The sequence below is a fragment of the Calidris pugnax genome, unplaced genomic scaffold (assembly GCF_001431845.1).
Source record: "Calidris pugnax isolate Ruff unplaced genomic scaffold, ASM143184v1 scaffold4, whole genome shotgun sequence".
Classification (NCBI taxonomy): Eukaryota; Metazoa; Chordata; class Aves; order Charadriiformes; family Scolopacidae; genus Calidris; species Calidris pugnax.
Genome location: NW_015090781.1, coordinates 6,807,120 through 6,823,866, shown reverse-complemented (window position 1 = coordinate 6,823,866; position 16,747 = coordinate 6,807,120). Strand labels below are relative to the sequence as shown.

At 40.5% G+C, this 16,747-nt stretch overlaps 1 protein-coding gene across 2 annotated transcripts in view; it reads right to left on the bottom strand.

Annotated features, from left to right (window-relative positions):
- Nucleotides 1-16,747, bottom strand: part of SHOC2 (SHOC2 leucine-rich repeat scaffold protein) — a 68,284-nt gene that overhangs the window by 51,360 nt on the left and 177 nt on the right. Inside the window, exon 1 of one of the 2 annotated variants that reach the window (XM_014959435.1) lies at nt 16,309-16,363. The exons of the other annotated variant lie outside the window; for it this stretch is intronic. The gene's annotated coding sequence lies outside the window, so the exon portion shown is untranslated. Of the gene's footprint in view, nt 1-16,308; nt 16,364-16,747 lie in introns of those variants that run through there. 2 annotated transcript variants of the gene reach the window in all.

The window sequence follows — 16,747 nt, the reverse complement described above, 5'->3', positions numbered from 1 at the left end:
TCCCACCATCCTCCCCACACCTTCCGTGGGGTCACAGTGGCCACACAGAGGAGAAAAGCTCCTGCCTGGAGCAGGAGAGCTGAGAAATATAGGGAAGGGGGAAACAGGCAGGAGCTGGCACAAGAACAGGGACAGGAGGGTGGCAAGAGGCAGCTGGTAAGAAAGTCCACAGAAGAGAGTATCACAGATATAAAAATACTGACAGTAATCGGTCTACAAACACCTCTCCTGCTCCTACACGCTGCACAGACAAGGGGTCTTAAACAAGGCAAAGTCTGTAGTAATTAGAGATGCATTAAACACATTCTGACAAGCACGGTCACCTAAAGCACTAGAAGCCACCTCATTCACACCTGTTTAACTTTGACTGCTTTATATTGCAAACTTAATTTTCATAACTTCTTCTATTTAGTTTTTACATTATTTTTTCCCCAATCAACATTAGCATTACAAAAAAACCCCAAAGATGGCAGCATTTTAATTTCTTGCAAGTTCATCTGCATTCTTCTAGATTCTAATGGCAATCCCAAAGCTTTCTTTCCCAGGACAGGAGATAAAACTGCAACAAACATGGAAGAGAAAGCAAGCTCTCTTCACCTTCCTATGAAGGGCCACCTGAAGTCCAAACCTGCCACAAATACTCCTTGTGCTCATTCCTGCTGTCGAGGAGCCTTAACCACACAACATCTCAAGCTCCAGTCTGACACCCAAAAGACTCCAAACAGCACTGAACACTATTTTGTTCACAAGCAGGAGCCTGATTAAAAGATTATTTCACATATACTAACAATTCTGGAAAACGCATGATAAATTGGGTATCTTCACAGGAACAAGATGTTTTCCTTGAAATGAAAAAAAAAAAAAAAAAAGAAAAAAAACCATCGCGGTCCCTTCCAAGCAGATTCTTCAAAATCTGTTCAGATGAGGCATCCTTCTTTTTTTCCCCCCTAAAAAAACAAAAGGTCTTCAATGACATTTTTACTAGAAACAGTAAAAAACATGATTTCTGCTTGCCAGAAACCAACTGGATGATATACTCCTTAGCAGGCTCAAAAGGCTTATGTATTGTAAAAGTAGAAAGTAGCAACAATGTGAAACTGAAAAGAAGTGGTGGAAAAAATTTAGACACACAAACTGAATTAAACAATACTGCACAAATATTATGCAATAATAAGCCTTTTACCTCATCCCTTTCTAATAAATGAAATAAGGTAATGGAAATCTGAAAAACATGCTGAAAAAGAAGGCTAGCTTAAAGCTACATGAAAGTTCTTATCACTACCCTAGCAAAATGGGAAAAAAAAATAATAATTGTCCTGTGTGCCTATTTATAATGAATGACATTCTTGTACCTTAATGCCCTTTGTTTTAGACAAAAAACAGATGTCATTTATAAATGTCTAAGTAACTCAGCAAGGAATCACCCGATCTGTCAGTGAACATTTAAAAGTTATTGCAAGACAAATGACTAAGCAAAATGCAACCTCTACACTCGCTCAGGCACAACACAGTGCCCCACCAGACCTGCCAGTCTCCACAGACTTGTGCCTTGCAAAATCTCTACGTGTTAAATAAACGGAGCAGAGGACTTCACTTGACAGTGTGAGCTGAGAAGAGGTCATTCACTGCGTTTGGTTTGCCCACATTGACTTCTCTCTGACTTACAGAGAGGTGAGGATGGCTCTCAGCTCCTTGCAGCATGTCCCTGTACCTCACCCAACCTCCGCTCAAAGAGATGGAGCCCGGATTTTCATTTTGATGCCCAGAGCAGGAGATGGGTATTTCAACCACCTGACACTCACATGAGTAGCACAGGTTGAAGCAATTCAGATTAAAAGAGAATTCGCCCAAAAGTATTAGAATATGCAGAAAACACTCAGAAAAGGTATACAGACTCAGGAACTGACTAGAAGGGCAGAACGTTTTAGTATCACAATATGCTCCAGAACAATACGTTCAAAAATCAGGGCACTATATTTATATATGAACAGTACGAAGATACAAGGAGAATAATGGAGAAAGTGAGAAAAGAGCTCTCCTGGACAGAAGGCAAAAGAAGAAACTGAAACACCGGAGAGGTACCCGGATCTCTAAAAATAAATAAATAAAAGTTTAACAAGGAAGTTGATTAACTAATTTTAACAAATGCTTGCTACCTATTTATTCCTTTTTTACTCAACCATTCTCAAAATAGTGGGAAGAGAAGAAAAACCAGAGAACGACACCTTCAAGGAAAACAGAAAGGATCAGAGAGAGAGAACAATCACAGATACAGGAAAAAGAGAGATGACAACCAGCAGCATTTACCCAAGGGGAGAGAGGAGACTGCAAGGGACTGTAAGTTTGACAATGTGTTGGAATAACGACCAAAGAGCAATAGCAGACAGACAGGCAGGCAGGACAACAGAACTAGAGATGGTGTGGGGAGCAGGACCTGAACTGGTGTGTCCCCCCCACAACAGGGGAGTGTCCAGTGCCACCTCCTCAGTGTACGCTCCCTTCGCAGCAAGGCACAACACCTCCATGCTGCATTCCACCACCCTGTCCCAAACCTTTCTCCATCCCTCCCTTTGCTGCAAGGCAAGAAACAGACAAATTAGAGCAAGTCTTTTATTCCTATGCGGGGCTGAAGGATTAGCATGTGTCTGATGAAACCTTCTCCTCCCTACCAGCCTCCAGCTCCTCTGATTCTTGGACATAAGGTTGTGCAAACGGGGGCAGCTTCTCTCCCCCACGATTCCTCCTTCCTCCCCTTCTTCCGTTCTCTGACAATGATTCCTCAAGCAGAAGGTGGAGAAGCTGCTGAAAATCTAAAGAGCTGAATATCACTTGGCGTATTCCACAAATTCCTACCAAACCAAAAACTTCCGTAATTCTTACACGGACAGCGAGTAACGTAACTGGTCTGATGATTGTCAGTATTGGCTTAGTATTAAAGTATAATTTAATGCTATAAACATGCATTTTAAATTTCCTTTTTTTAAAAATGAAGGTACACATAAAATCACTTTATATTAAATCAGCATCCTATGGGGATCAAATTCAGATATGATGCAAAGAAGGGAATTTTAATTTAAAAATGATTCTTGCTGGCTAAGGCTGAATTTGACGTGTGGTTGTGAGGGCCACCAGTTGGGAGCGTGACTGAAAGGGGTTTAATCCCAGCCTCTGTTGTTTGGCACGTTGTGTGCTGCCTTCTAACTCCTAAATTCCTCATGTCAGATCTGGGCAGATGATACTATTTCACTGCTCACTTCTCTCACAACCAACCTCTAGCTTATTTTACAGAGCAAATAACACAACATTATCACTAAATCCCAGCCAGATGATCCCTGCCGTTGTCAGGCTCGTCACTGCAGGCTGTATTGGGCACACTTGATCTCACACAGTACCATCTCTTTCCTACTTCTAGCATTTATTAATAAACTATCATTTTAATTCAAGAGCTCTTCATCCCTCCCCAGAAGATCAAGGGATGCTTTTGTGGGTCCACTTCCTCTCTTATATTTACAATCACGCCGTATTTCTGCAGGAATTTGCTAGAAAATTGCCTGTCCATCCTTTGCTCATGGTACTAGTATGTCAGCAAATTGGATTAAGCTACAAAGTGGCATCTAAGATAAAAAGTTCAGTGCTTGAAGTATTTCTTGCCCCCTCCCCTTCAGAAAAAAGGAAGCAAATCATTGCCCTGCAAGGCAATTCTGGCCAGTGGACTGGCCAGTGGCTACGCTGCCCTACATGCTCCAACGTAATACTCGTGCTGGCATATACAATATATGAAGCTGCTAATAAAGATACAAAAGCTTGACTATTAAACAGAAACAAAAATCTCTAGAATGCAACAGAACTTACTAACGTTCACCACTCAGTAGACTACATTTTTCAATGTGAATGAGAGCAAGACAAAGAAATGCAAGATTATCCAGAAAAATAACTTCGGCAGAAATGAAACCAAAAAGCTATCAGTTTTAAAACTAAGCTTAAAAGGCTTTGGGTTTTGTTTAAGAACAAGTCTTACAGAGTTCACATGACCATAAATCAGACTTTGTATATCTGCACTTGGCACCATAAACACAGGATTTTTCAATGTCTCATAGAGACCCAAAAAAGCAAGAAGGAAAAGGCTGTTTCACTCCCCACACTACATCAGCACAGCAAAAAGAAAACAGCATCTATGAAAAACAAAAGCATCAGTTAGTGTTTGATCTTTCTCCAAATCTGGGATTCGGCTATCGACTATCAGCAACCAATTTAAATACTACACAAATCCAGTATACTGCAAAATTGGAACTGCTACAGATCCCTATTTGGGTTTCCCCTCTGGGATCAGAAGTAATTGCAAATAATAATTGTGTTTGATAACTATTTTTGGGATCTGTATTCATATACCAATAAACAGTTCCCAAACACAGGCACCGAATGAGGGAGCAAATCTCTCTCAAAATAAACAAACAAAAAAAAACCCTCCACAACAAACCAGCAATTCAATCAGCAGTGAAATTAGGTTATTTTTCAACAAAATCATTATTTAGTGTAGTGCTAAAGTAAAATAAGAACATAAAATTTTACTATTTCAGGTAAGTGACACAGGGCTTTGCTTTTGTTTTTTATGAGAAAATTAAGAAAGTTGCACATGCCCTGACACTCAAAAAGCAAGACTGAAGCCAACAAAGGACACCTGAACGTTTCCACTAAAGAAACTTCAGTAGGAAGACAAACTATTCATCATAGGCAACTCAAGAAAAACAATAAAGCTTGAGAGTGGTTCAAGAAAATACAAACATCGTTGGTTAAGCTTTTTTTTTGAGCCGTTAAAATCTGTGCTTTCACTAAAATTTAACTATTAAGAATCTAGCAACTAAAACGTCTTCTTAGGAAAACTAACACAAACACTTTAACAAGTAGAAGCTACAGTCATATCCCAACATGAACCAAGCACCTCCTGAATTTTCCTTCTAGATAATTTTTCAAACACTGAATGAACAGAATACTGCTTACCTTATGGGATACCTTAAGCCCAAAGAAAATAATTTCCCTAAACACAGGGCCAGGGGGCAGGGGGGGAAATAAGATATTTCTAGAGAGAAAGACTGTTACAATGAGCATGCTTAAGACTTGAGGTCTTACTTAAAATAAATAAAAAATAAAAGAGAGATAAACCAGCAAATCTAAATTGAGCTGAAAAAAATACTATCTGTTCTAGTTAAAATTTCTTTGTCACTTATTATCATCAGGGGCTCTCAATTCGTTATTTATTATTTCAAATATTAAAAGACACATACAAAAGACACACTACTACTTCAAAAACCACTACATGCCGTCAGAAGTACCAAAATAAATTTGGGAGTGATCCACAAGCAAATTTGATGAACTTCACAAACAGTGCAAAGCAATCCTTCCCCCTCTGCCTTTTTTTCTTTTTAATATATATATAGCTCACTTATAATGGTACAATTACAACAGTGTCAGAATATCAGAACACCTCATACTGAAAAACAAACTTTACAGACAAATGAAAAGCTTGATCTAAAAAAACCAAATTCCTTGCACTGGCCAATTAGTCTGCTCTGTGATCACATGTTTAAGCTTTACTACCAGAAAAAAAATCATTTCACTTTGTCACTGCTTTTCAAGCTGGGCTATTTTATTTACATTAGGCTGCAAGCACTAGGCAGTGCTAAAAGCTGCATATTAATAATAATAATAAAAACCAAGCAGTATGTTGAGATGCAAAGTGCCCATGGTCATATTAGATGACGGTACCACCAGTCCCTGCCATCTGACTGTTACACAAGTGACAGTGCTCGCTGGCTGGCAGTTGGAGTTTGGGCACCAAGGAAAATCAGAATCCAAATGAATTCTAAGTGCTGGGGGTTTGGAATTATCATCTGTGTAATGCATCAATGTGAACCTCATATTAGAGCAGCCACCTGAAAAGTGATCAAAAACTGGGTGAAAGGTAACATTTCCAGCATTAATTCTATTCTGTTCATCAAGTTGTGCCCATTTACTTTTGGCAACCAAACAGCAGTACCCATTTGTACTGGATGAATATATATACGCACCTACAGTACATATGGAACAGCCATCAAAGTACAACCCCACAAATATAAACTTGTTAACTAGTTCCTTAGTCTCTCATTTAGTTCATAAACCAGATTACAGCATACAGAAGTTATACAGAAATCATAATTGAAATAGATATCCAAGATTGTTGCCCATCTTACCCTGCGCTGCTTGAGAAAGTTATAATCATAGAATCATTTAGGTTGGAAGAGACCTTTAAGATCATCAAGTCCAACCGTTACCCCAAGCAGTGCCAAAACCACCACTAAACCATGTCCCTCAGCATCACGTCTACATGCCTTTTATATACCTCCAGGGATGGTGACTCAACCGCTTCCCTGGGCAGCCCATTCCAATGCTTGATAACCCTTTCAGTGAAGGATTTTTTCCTAATATCCAATCTAAACCTCCCCTGGTGCAGCTTGAGGCCATCTCCTTTTGTCCTATCATTTGGGAGAAGAGACTGAAACCCCCTGGCTACACCCTCCTTTCAGGTAAAGAGCAATAAGGTCTCCTCTCAGCCTCCTTTTCTCCAGGCTAAACAACCCCAGCTCCCTCAGCTCCTCATAAGACCTGTTCTCCAGACCCTTCATCAGCATCACTGCCCTTCTCTGGACACACTTAAAGAGGGAAGAAAACATATTCTTGATGGGGAGACAAGGGGCTGAGCCATCATTTTACACCCTGAGCTTAAACATACAACTAGAAATTCAGTCCATGAGCTTTTACAGCCACACACAACCCCTGCAGAACCCTCTGCAGTTCATCATCCTTTGCTCATCATCAACAAACAAGTCACAGCTTTGTCACTGAAAAAGTTCAAGAGAAAAGTTCAAATCATTGATAGATTCCCATTTAGAAAAAACATTAGATAACAATCAGCAGAATTTGAAAGCAGCACTCACATACAAAGCTTTCATGTTCCCTCCCTCCCTCTACTTTTGTTTGGAAACTTTCTAGATAGATTCATGTACAGAATAACTCAATAGTTAAATGCTGCAGCACACCAGTCTCTTGGCAGCGTAACTCGCATTACCCGGGGATAAGGCACACAGACAAGCAGTTGCAATGAGAACCTTCCAGGCTCTACACACCATTTCACCTTGTGTTAACTCGTTTCTGTGTCACAAAAGAAGAAATTTACAGCAAAGATTACAGAAACTAATTCTGGAGCATTTCTTTTTGTTGGAACTCTATGTAGCGTATTTTCACCATTAATTAAGGGGATTCATAGATGAAGAAGGACCAAAAATGACATTGTAAAGGTAGAAAAAGATGGGCAGAAAAATACATAATTGCAGCTCTAAAGCATATTTTTACATTGCCATGGTACAAAACTGATCAGTTTATACAGAATATTTTTTAGAGACAGACAACAAGCTGGCCCAAGGAACCAATGCTGTGCAAACTGTGAAAGTCTCCTGCTAACACGAAGCAGGTTTAAGCAAAAAAAAAAAAAAGTTTGAGTAGACACTGGAAGTCACAGGAGTGAAAGCTGTGACAAACACAGATTTCTCATTCCAAGACTTTACATGTTGAGAACAACACATAAATATTTGCCTAAAAAGACCAAAGCTGTATGTCCACAGTTTATATACGCCATTAACTTTGACACCAAGATGAGAGCAGCCTTCTTTTAGTATTAGTAATTCACAGGATCATTAAAGAAACAAGAGGCCACATACACACTACAACCACTTCAGGATCCTTTCAGGCAACATGATTCCTTGTTACCATCCCACACGTCCAGAGATCTAACACATTACACTGCGTGGCTTTCATTACCCATAAAAATTTCACAGCAGTGACCATTTCACACCCATTGGTCTCCGTTTTGCAGTGAGAACTTTGGGGTTGTGATCCCCCTCCATTCCTTCCTCTCGGTGGGCTCGCACCCAACGACTGGGCAGGCTCTCCAAGGCAGGTAGGAACTGGGTTTGAGCTCCCACCAGCTCCCAGTAGAGAAGGCAGAGCAATCCCACTGCCGCTGCTGATGATAAAAATCTTCCCTGTAATTTGTGTCTTAGTTTCTCTACTCTAATCCAAAAGGCATAGTGCATATGGCATAAAAAGGCCAGAAGGTTAATTCAAAGCTATAAAAGGCTACAAGGTTTTTTTGATACTGTAACAGCACGTTTAGAAGTGACTTTGATTTTCTCAGGACTTTTTGGAAGCAGAACACTTCACCAAAAAGCAAAAGTACATCTTGAGAGATGCAAGCAGCTGCTCCAGAAGAGAAAAATTAGTTCCTTATTCTCCTCTCTTTCTCTTTTATTTTTACACAACCTGATTTTGAGAAAGACGTTTTAAGTTTTCGTTACCACAGGAGGGCAGGAGCATGTAATGCTAGTGCTGATTTCTTCTTCGAGAGAGCAGAACAAACAGTGGGAGCTGGAACGCAGAAAGAGCCAAGTCAGAGACCCGGAGCGTGATGAAAATTCAGTCGTACCAGTGGAGTTAACTGCTTGTTAATGAAGGCGTATGCATCCCATCTGCTGGCTACAGAAGAGCTGGAGTGGTTTCAAAAACATTCCAAGACAGACATACCATCAAAGATACGACGTGAACGTGTGATCCATACTCAAGATTTTGCCCTACTGATTTCTGCAGGACCGAGTACAGACCCAGACGGACTCCAAGACTGGAGGAGATGAACCGCGTCCTTGTCACACATTAACTGTCCCTGCCCGTTGAGAACAGAAATCCTTCCAGTCTAATTTGTTTATTCATTAATTCTGATTTCAGGAGAAAGTTCTGGCTTGCACCCAACAGCTAATTGGTTCAATAAACAGCATCTCGGTTTAGAAGAAGAAAACATGATACTACAGTGAGAGCGTGTAACTGAAACCTCGGGATCTGTCTGGGTATGACTTAGGGCTTCTCAAATGAGCTGGATTGCAAAGAGCTGGGTTTAAAAGACAAGAGAGTACACAGTTTAAATGCAAGAAAGAACCACCAACATTATCTGAAGACTTTTTATAGGGAAGAGAGAAGAGAAATCACTACTGTAAAGCCATGCCTATAATGAGGACCTATAACACAGAAAATAAATTAATGGCTGAAGTCACGGGAAAAAAAAAAATCCAGGTTGTTGTATTTATTGTGTGAATTACAGCTCATGGCTGTAATATTTAAACTTTTGTTTCCTTCCTTACTAGGCCTGTCACACACAATATGCCATCAAGAAAGCTGCCAAACAATTGTTTGAATATTCCAAAAAGCAAATACGTAGCCCACCATGAAAAACAAATAGGATAACCTGAAATCTGCCATCATCTGCACCCTGTGCAAGAGTTCCAGAGAGTTACAGAGACTGACCAGAACAAAATTTGCTGCACAAAGACAAGTTCCCAGGTATCTTAATTCATGTTATTTACTAACGTAAATTTCACGTTTCACAAAAAGAAATCATCTAGAATCTTAAATTCAGTATAGCTCATGTAACTGCCAGTATTATAAAGTTCTCTTTAATAAGAAATATTTTAGGTTTTGCAAGTACTGTGCGATAGCCATTAGATTTTAAAATCTATTAGAAAAGTAATTGGTGCAGATTTAGTATGTTAACAAGAACGTTTGAACTGAGACTTCGTTTAACCCATCCACCCCTTCAATAAGAAAATTGTGCAAATCACTCCAAATTATGCATATTTTATAGGATTTTTCTTGGCTTTCAACCCTTTGATCGTACAATCATTTCTCTACAAGAAACATTTTAAAAGTCCTGCACTCCAAGTGCTACGTCAGAAGCAACAGCAAAATGGGTTTTCATGGCAAGTCCTTCACATCCCGCTATGATCAGCAGTTTGCAGGACTAAATGGATGGGTTCTCTGGTAGCCCTTCACTTCCTTGTTTAGGAGGTCACTTTTTTACACTATTCCTTTTTATAAAGATCTATTTTTGACTGCTGTGGACTTTTGTTTACACATTAAGCCACCTGATGCCTCCAGGAGCCATATAGTTTGCTAGTGAAGTCATTTTCTCTCTGCTACACAGAGTGACTCCATGTAACTAAATGCTTCTAAACAGGACTTGGCATTTAGAGAAATCTGGAGAAGGCTCCTCTCCGCGCGGTTATCCCTTAGAATTATAAGAAACACACAGTTCTGCTTTTCTGCAGAGGCTGACTCAAGGAGGAGGGGGAAGGAGAATATAAAAAAGCACAAAATTCTACCATCACAATTACAGAAATACAACAGTTCATCTAATAAAGAGAATAAGGATTACTCAATTATTTTCTTGCTGTGGGTTGGTTTGGGTTGTTTGGCTTTTTTTTTTTGGGTGTAGGGAAGGACACGACACAGAGAGATGATAGGATTTTTTATTCTTTTTCTAATGAGGATGGAATAAACTCCAGTATTTTGCTGGACTAGGTATAACTTGAAGGAAAAATAAGACTGAAGCTAAGAACCTGAACTCTTCACGGCACAAAGCACTTTACCCAGCGCCTGCAGCTGCACTGTATGTATAGCTCTAGCCAATTATCTACAAACGTAATAGGACCTTCATTGCTGTGCTACACAACTCTAAGTTACAGTGCCATACTGAATTGTTTCCTTTTGTTTTGTTCTTTTTTTTATAAAAAAAAATTCTATGCAACAGTTAAAACAGTAAAAAAGAGTTTGTTTTTTTTTTTGCTTTAAGTATTTCAACATAGTGTATTTGCTCCCAGGACAACTATCAATAAACACAATTAATGCTGTGTATTACAAAACAGATTGTAACCTAACTTTCAGCATCAAAAAAAATACAACAGTGAGAAATCCTATTATACAGAAGACTGGACAGTTCACGTGCTGCAATTACACAGGTTACCACTACTGTCAGTCACAGGAGAGAAGCCCCATACTGACAAGAGAGCAAAATCCCCTAATTTGTCAAGATTTAGATGACTGGGACACAGGATAGAGAAAGGGAAAGGAAGAGAGAGAAGTCTGACCCTCCACAATCATCGCTGCACCTCGACTACAAATAAATATAAGGCCCTGGTCTTTTTGGCTGCCAGTCAGGTATTTCTTCATAAAAGTAATAAATATGTTTATTTTTCTTCCCAGTCAACACAACGTGCCAGACCAATGTATTGTTCTGACCATTCAAACTGCCACGAAAGACAGCTTCAATTTCTGATTTAATACTAATTCCTGTTAGAATGAAAACACTGAAAACAGTTCTAAATACAACAGCAAGTCCTAAAGTGGCTTTGCCATATTCTTCGAGGTACTAAACCAACATTATCTGTAAAATCTAATGGATAATTAAAATCCAAGTACATATGAAATAGAAGTATACTACAACTTAAGGTTCTCAGGTGTCAGGGTTTCTAGATTATTTTTATTCTTTCACTTAGCATTATTTAGCCTTGTATTTTCATGCCCATCACTATAAATACTTAACCTAAACTTCCAGTAGACACAAGTTTTTGACAGGGCGTTAAAAGTACCGTATAATAGTAATATGTATGTTGTTTGCAGCACTATGCAGAATACTTCATGTACAACTGAATCATCAATCATCACACAGAAGTTCTAAGTAAATTTACGGTTTCTTTCAATACTATCACTTACTGCTTCAGAAAACTGTTTTTGTAACTTTAATTCCAACAACAGGGTCATTCATCATATTCTTAACGCAAACAAATACTACCACTTCAATATGTGCAAACCAGTGACGGAGTGACAAGCTACTAACATCAGATAGATGAAACAAAAATGAGCATTTGATTTAAACATACCTTCTGTGCTGCAGTTTCACAAACTAAACTGTGTGAGACAGAACAAGTCCTAGGATTGCAACTGATTAGCCAAAAAAATCTAAGTACTGCTTTAACATATTACCCTTCCCAAAATTTGACACACTGCATTAATAACAAGGGTGTAGCTACAAGAAATGAATTCAAACCTTTTAAACGATGGCATTCTGTTACGATTTTTAAAAGTCTCTATGCATCTACTAATCACTACGAGTCAAGTAAGTGGTACTAATTGCTGTTCTGTTTAGCAACTTTGTAAAGCAAACTTTTGACAGATAGGTGATGGCAATCTGCCACCAGTGCCCACAAAGAGTGTCTGCTTTCAATCACGTTGCTGCACCGACACTTTATTCAAAGGAAATTTGGGGTGCTTCTGGTAAAGTTAGTCATAACTCAGCAAATGTTTCGGCACTGAAACAAAGGTGGCAGAATATTTCGCATTCCTTATGCATAAAATATTCCCACAGACATCTATAGGATTTCTGGAAATAAATGCAAAACCAAGTCTCCAACAAACATGTTTTGCAACCCCAAATATAGTGAGTTTAGAAATAGTTGGTGGAAAACTGTTTTTTTTTTTTTTTTTTTTTCTTCCAAGCGCCTCTATCAACCTGTGGGCTGGAAGGAGTGGGAGACTAGAACATGGATAAGTTAAAATTGCACCTCATCGCAAACAGGCTTCAGTATTTAATAAAGATGCACTGCAGAACCCCCCCTCCAAAGCAATACCAACCACGAAGGAGATCCGTGCTACAGAAAGGACCTATTTTAAACCCCAGCAGTCAAAGCAGGGAGAGAGTGAACCGAGATGTGCTGCAACATTTATGGAGCCATTATAATGCAAATGCAGAAGGTATTTAGAAAGGCTATTTGCACTGGTGCACAGCCCCTTCAGTCTCCGCACAATGCCAACAGAGAGAACAATTAGGATGCAGGCATAACAAAAAGCCTCCCACCACAGGGTTAGGCAGGTCCCCTGCACTGGATACAGCATCGGTGGGATCACCCATGGAAAGACTGTCTGCTGGATCACTCCATGCACCTCTCACATGTAGAACATGCAGCATTTTAAGACACACAGAGGATTAGCACGGTAAAGGTAAGAACAAGCTACAACCCATTTACTGCCAGCACCAGTCGCCTGTTTCCCCAGATGAACTGGGCCAGGGCACTCCTCTCTGCAGAACCCCAACACCACTACCAGGCAAGTAGCAAACTTCCAACTACGCTAAAAAATAAAAAAAAATAAAAATCATAAACAAACAGCTACATACTCCCCTGTGGAAAAAAAAAAAAAAAAAAAAAAAAACCAAAACCAAACCCAAAACTCTCCAGAATCAGGATCGAATGTACATCCCCTCTGAGCCTCTCTACACTTTTGTAGAAAAACCAAAATGCAAACAAATACGTTCAAGTCTTTCCTTTGTTTTTTTTTTTTTAAATGGACACCTTAAAAGAAGCAAGTATACAGCCACGCCAGATTGTTTTAAATCCTTTGCCCATGCATCCTAGTATTTATCTACACCAATTCACAGCCTCTTAACATATTCTCAGGCTAATCAGCATGTCTACAATTATACGATAGGCTCCCTTCTCTCGTGTATTTCTCCTCTAGAGCAACACAGATAAAGTACTTCTTAAACTGCAACGATCTTAAAACAGGCAGAAATTCACTACGTGGTAGAAAATTACTGAAGAGATTAGAAACACTGCAGAATTTCTGTACAAAATAATAGCCATTACCTAGAGGTTAATGATGGAAAAATTTTTAGTAATTAAAAACCCCTTTTTATGCAGAGATGGTTGTTTTGCCATACTGAAAACGCCTTTATTGAACCAAATTTGGTGTCAGAGAAAGCCCAGATTTAATAGTACATTATGTGCGTTTCACAACACAGTCCAGCCCAAGCAATGCAGCAAAAAACAAGCAAATTAAGGTCAATGGCTAATACCGCAAACATTACCTGCTTATTATACAACCTGTTACATTTTATCCCGGTATGTTTTGTAACACAGCAAGACTACAGTATCGAACAGACTAGACTATGTCAGCCGGCACGATTTTAATGTAAACGAGGGTTCTTTTCACCTCCAGAATCTAGTTACAACTGGCTGCTTAATCTTCACTACTGTGTCCTCCCCAGCCCTTTCACACACACACACAAACCCACCAGAAAAGAGAGACAGAAATATCTCCTCTGAGACGCAGTTGCAAGCAGTAAAAATAAATACAAGGTATTACAACGACAGAGAGGAAAGCAAACCCCGCTCCGATGAAAAGAGCATCCACCAAACTGTCACGCGCGCAAAAGAAAAAAGAAATAAAATTAAAAGCAACGGCCCTCAAAGCGTTTTGGGTGGGAAATGCCACTAGCCAAGCTGGGCGAGAGGGTACGGTGGGCTGAATGTGGGAACACGTTACCGGGGGCTGCCCTGCACCCAAAACCCAGCCGCTGAGGAGGGCAGGGCGAGGTGGGCATCGGGGCTGAGCCGTCCCAGGGGGGAGTCTTGCCTTCTCCTCCCTCCAGACACCCAAGTTTTCATCTTTCTTCAGACACGAAGGAGAACCTGCTACTGGAGAGAAACAGCTCTTTTTTAGCACCAACCCTAATTCTCCGCGATGGTTATTTTGGAAGATCTGAGATCTCTCGGTGCAGTTTTATTTCCTTATCATCACACTAAACCTTCCTGAAGGGGAGCTGGGGTTTTTGCAGGGCTTCCTCAGCCTTGTCAAGAAGGCATCACACAACGCGATCCTTCTCATTCCTAACACGCAGCAGAAGACACTTTTACAGCTTTAATTGAATTAACATGCATGAGCACCACGCACAGCCGCAAGTGCACACATCCACCTATTTCAGGGGTGCTGTACACAGGTCAGCAGCCACCAGCTCACACGGTGACAAGCCAGGACACACACACACACAGAGCCTGCTTTAGCAGAAACGTGCTTTTCTAGAAAGCCACAGCCAAGTCACAATCAATCCAAGGGCTTCCTAAAAGGCACACGCACAGCGATCTTCAGAGCAATTAATTTCTGGACACAGGCTAGGAGTGCAGGAAGACAGCTGGAGAAAATATTCCTCCTCTGAAGGAATCCCTTCAATCACATCAAATTCCTGGAGGAGAATACACCCGTCAGTGGGATTTAAGTGTCAACATAACAAAGGAACGCCCCTCCCAGCACCTCCTGCCTCACAGATATGTCACGCTGGAAAGGAAAAACTCGCCCGGGAACAGCAGCTATTCGCAATCAGCACTGTTTATCGACCCTACCCTTACCATCATCCCCAAGAAAAACTGTTGGGGATTGTTTAACATTTCTAGAAACAGCAGAATACAGGGACGTGGCAGAAGACAGCATCCTCTTTGAGGATTTCTTGGTATTCCTCAAAGGAAGGCTGCAGACTCAAGGAGAGCTTTGTCTGGAATCATCTTTCTGCATTACAAGATTATATATAAAATTAGTTTTGCCTGATGTACATGTTTTGCCTTGCCACACGTACAGAAATCCTGACGGCTGACAAACATTAGCCTAAATTAAAAGGAAACCAGCTTCAAATGACTAAAATAATCTCCCGTTTCACTCATCCAGAGCAAAGAATAATTACATAGAAAACCAAAATAGTCAAACCCAAATCATTCAACAGGAATTAAGAGGATATGGGTGTTACTAAAATTAAAATGTATGCACAACACTGTAATAACAAATTCATAGGATACAGTAAATCTTTCCCAAAACCAGGCTAGGATTATATCAAGATCACCATACAACATATGCCTGAAATATGGCTGTAAATAAGTGTGACTTAATTTGACCGCCACCTACTTTAAGCCCTTGATTTTATAAATAGAAGCATCCAATAATGACTAGTGATAAAAACCCCCACAGTTTAGAAGGTAAAAGAAGAAACAATAACTAGAAAGTCAAACATGCAAACAAGAAACAGTAAAAAACTAAGACCCTGAAGGTAGTTATTAGAACCATCTTAATTTCTATTTCGATAGTCCCAAAAAAATCCTGACCAAGTACTGCAGCAATGAAAACACACACAATTACAACTCCTTGATCATGAATATTCTGCCTCAAAAGTGCCTGCACATGTGCAGAACTGAGTAAAACGTCTGCTCCCATCTCAAATACGGGAGTTAAAAATTACTAATACTATTTCAGTCCTTTGTTTTCTCGCACATTGCAAGTTTTTAGTCCATCTCAATACCTGCTCCTAAACACGCGGGGAACGTCAAGCAGCAACACAGTTTCACTAAACTTCAGTTGTGCTGAATTTCTGTACAGCTCACGCCCAGTCGCAATTTTAGTCAACACACCCGGCCGTTCACCTTACCTAAGGTTCCTACACCTTTTTAACCGTTTCTTAGAGAAAGGCAAGGCACTACTCAGTGCAAACACCTTCTACAGCCACAAATACAGGTGGGAAGCTGTCACACCGCTTTCTCTGCGACACCTCTCCCTTTTAAATACCGGGGAAATCACCTGGCTAGACAGGAAGGCGACGACTTTTGAAAGGAGATTCTGCCTCTCCGGTTCCATCACAACTGCCACGATAAATACACGGGGTGAAAGAGGAAAAAAAGCCTCACGCCTCAACGGGAGGGTGGGGGACAGCACTGGCACACACAGGAGCAGATGTAATCATTACCCCGAACGCCGGTAATCATTAATTACCCCGAGCGTCAGTGCCACTACACACGCGCCAAGTCGCTTCAATTTCTCTCTGCCAGCTCTCGGTACCGGGGGGCGGCGAGGAGAAGGAGGAGGAGGAGAGGTGAGGCTGTAAAACCCAGCTTCCTCCTTTCTCTTTTTTTTTTCTGCTGTTGTTGTTGTTGTGGCGGCGGCGGCGGCCGCTCGATGCCATCGCCCGGCGGAGCGGGGGTAGCCCTGGCCGCCCAGCCCGCCGGGGGGATCGCCCGCC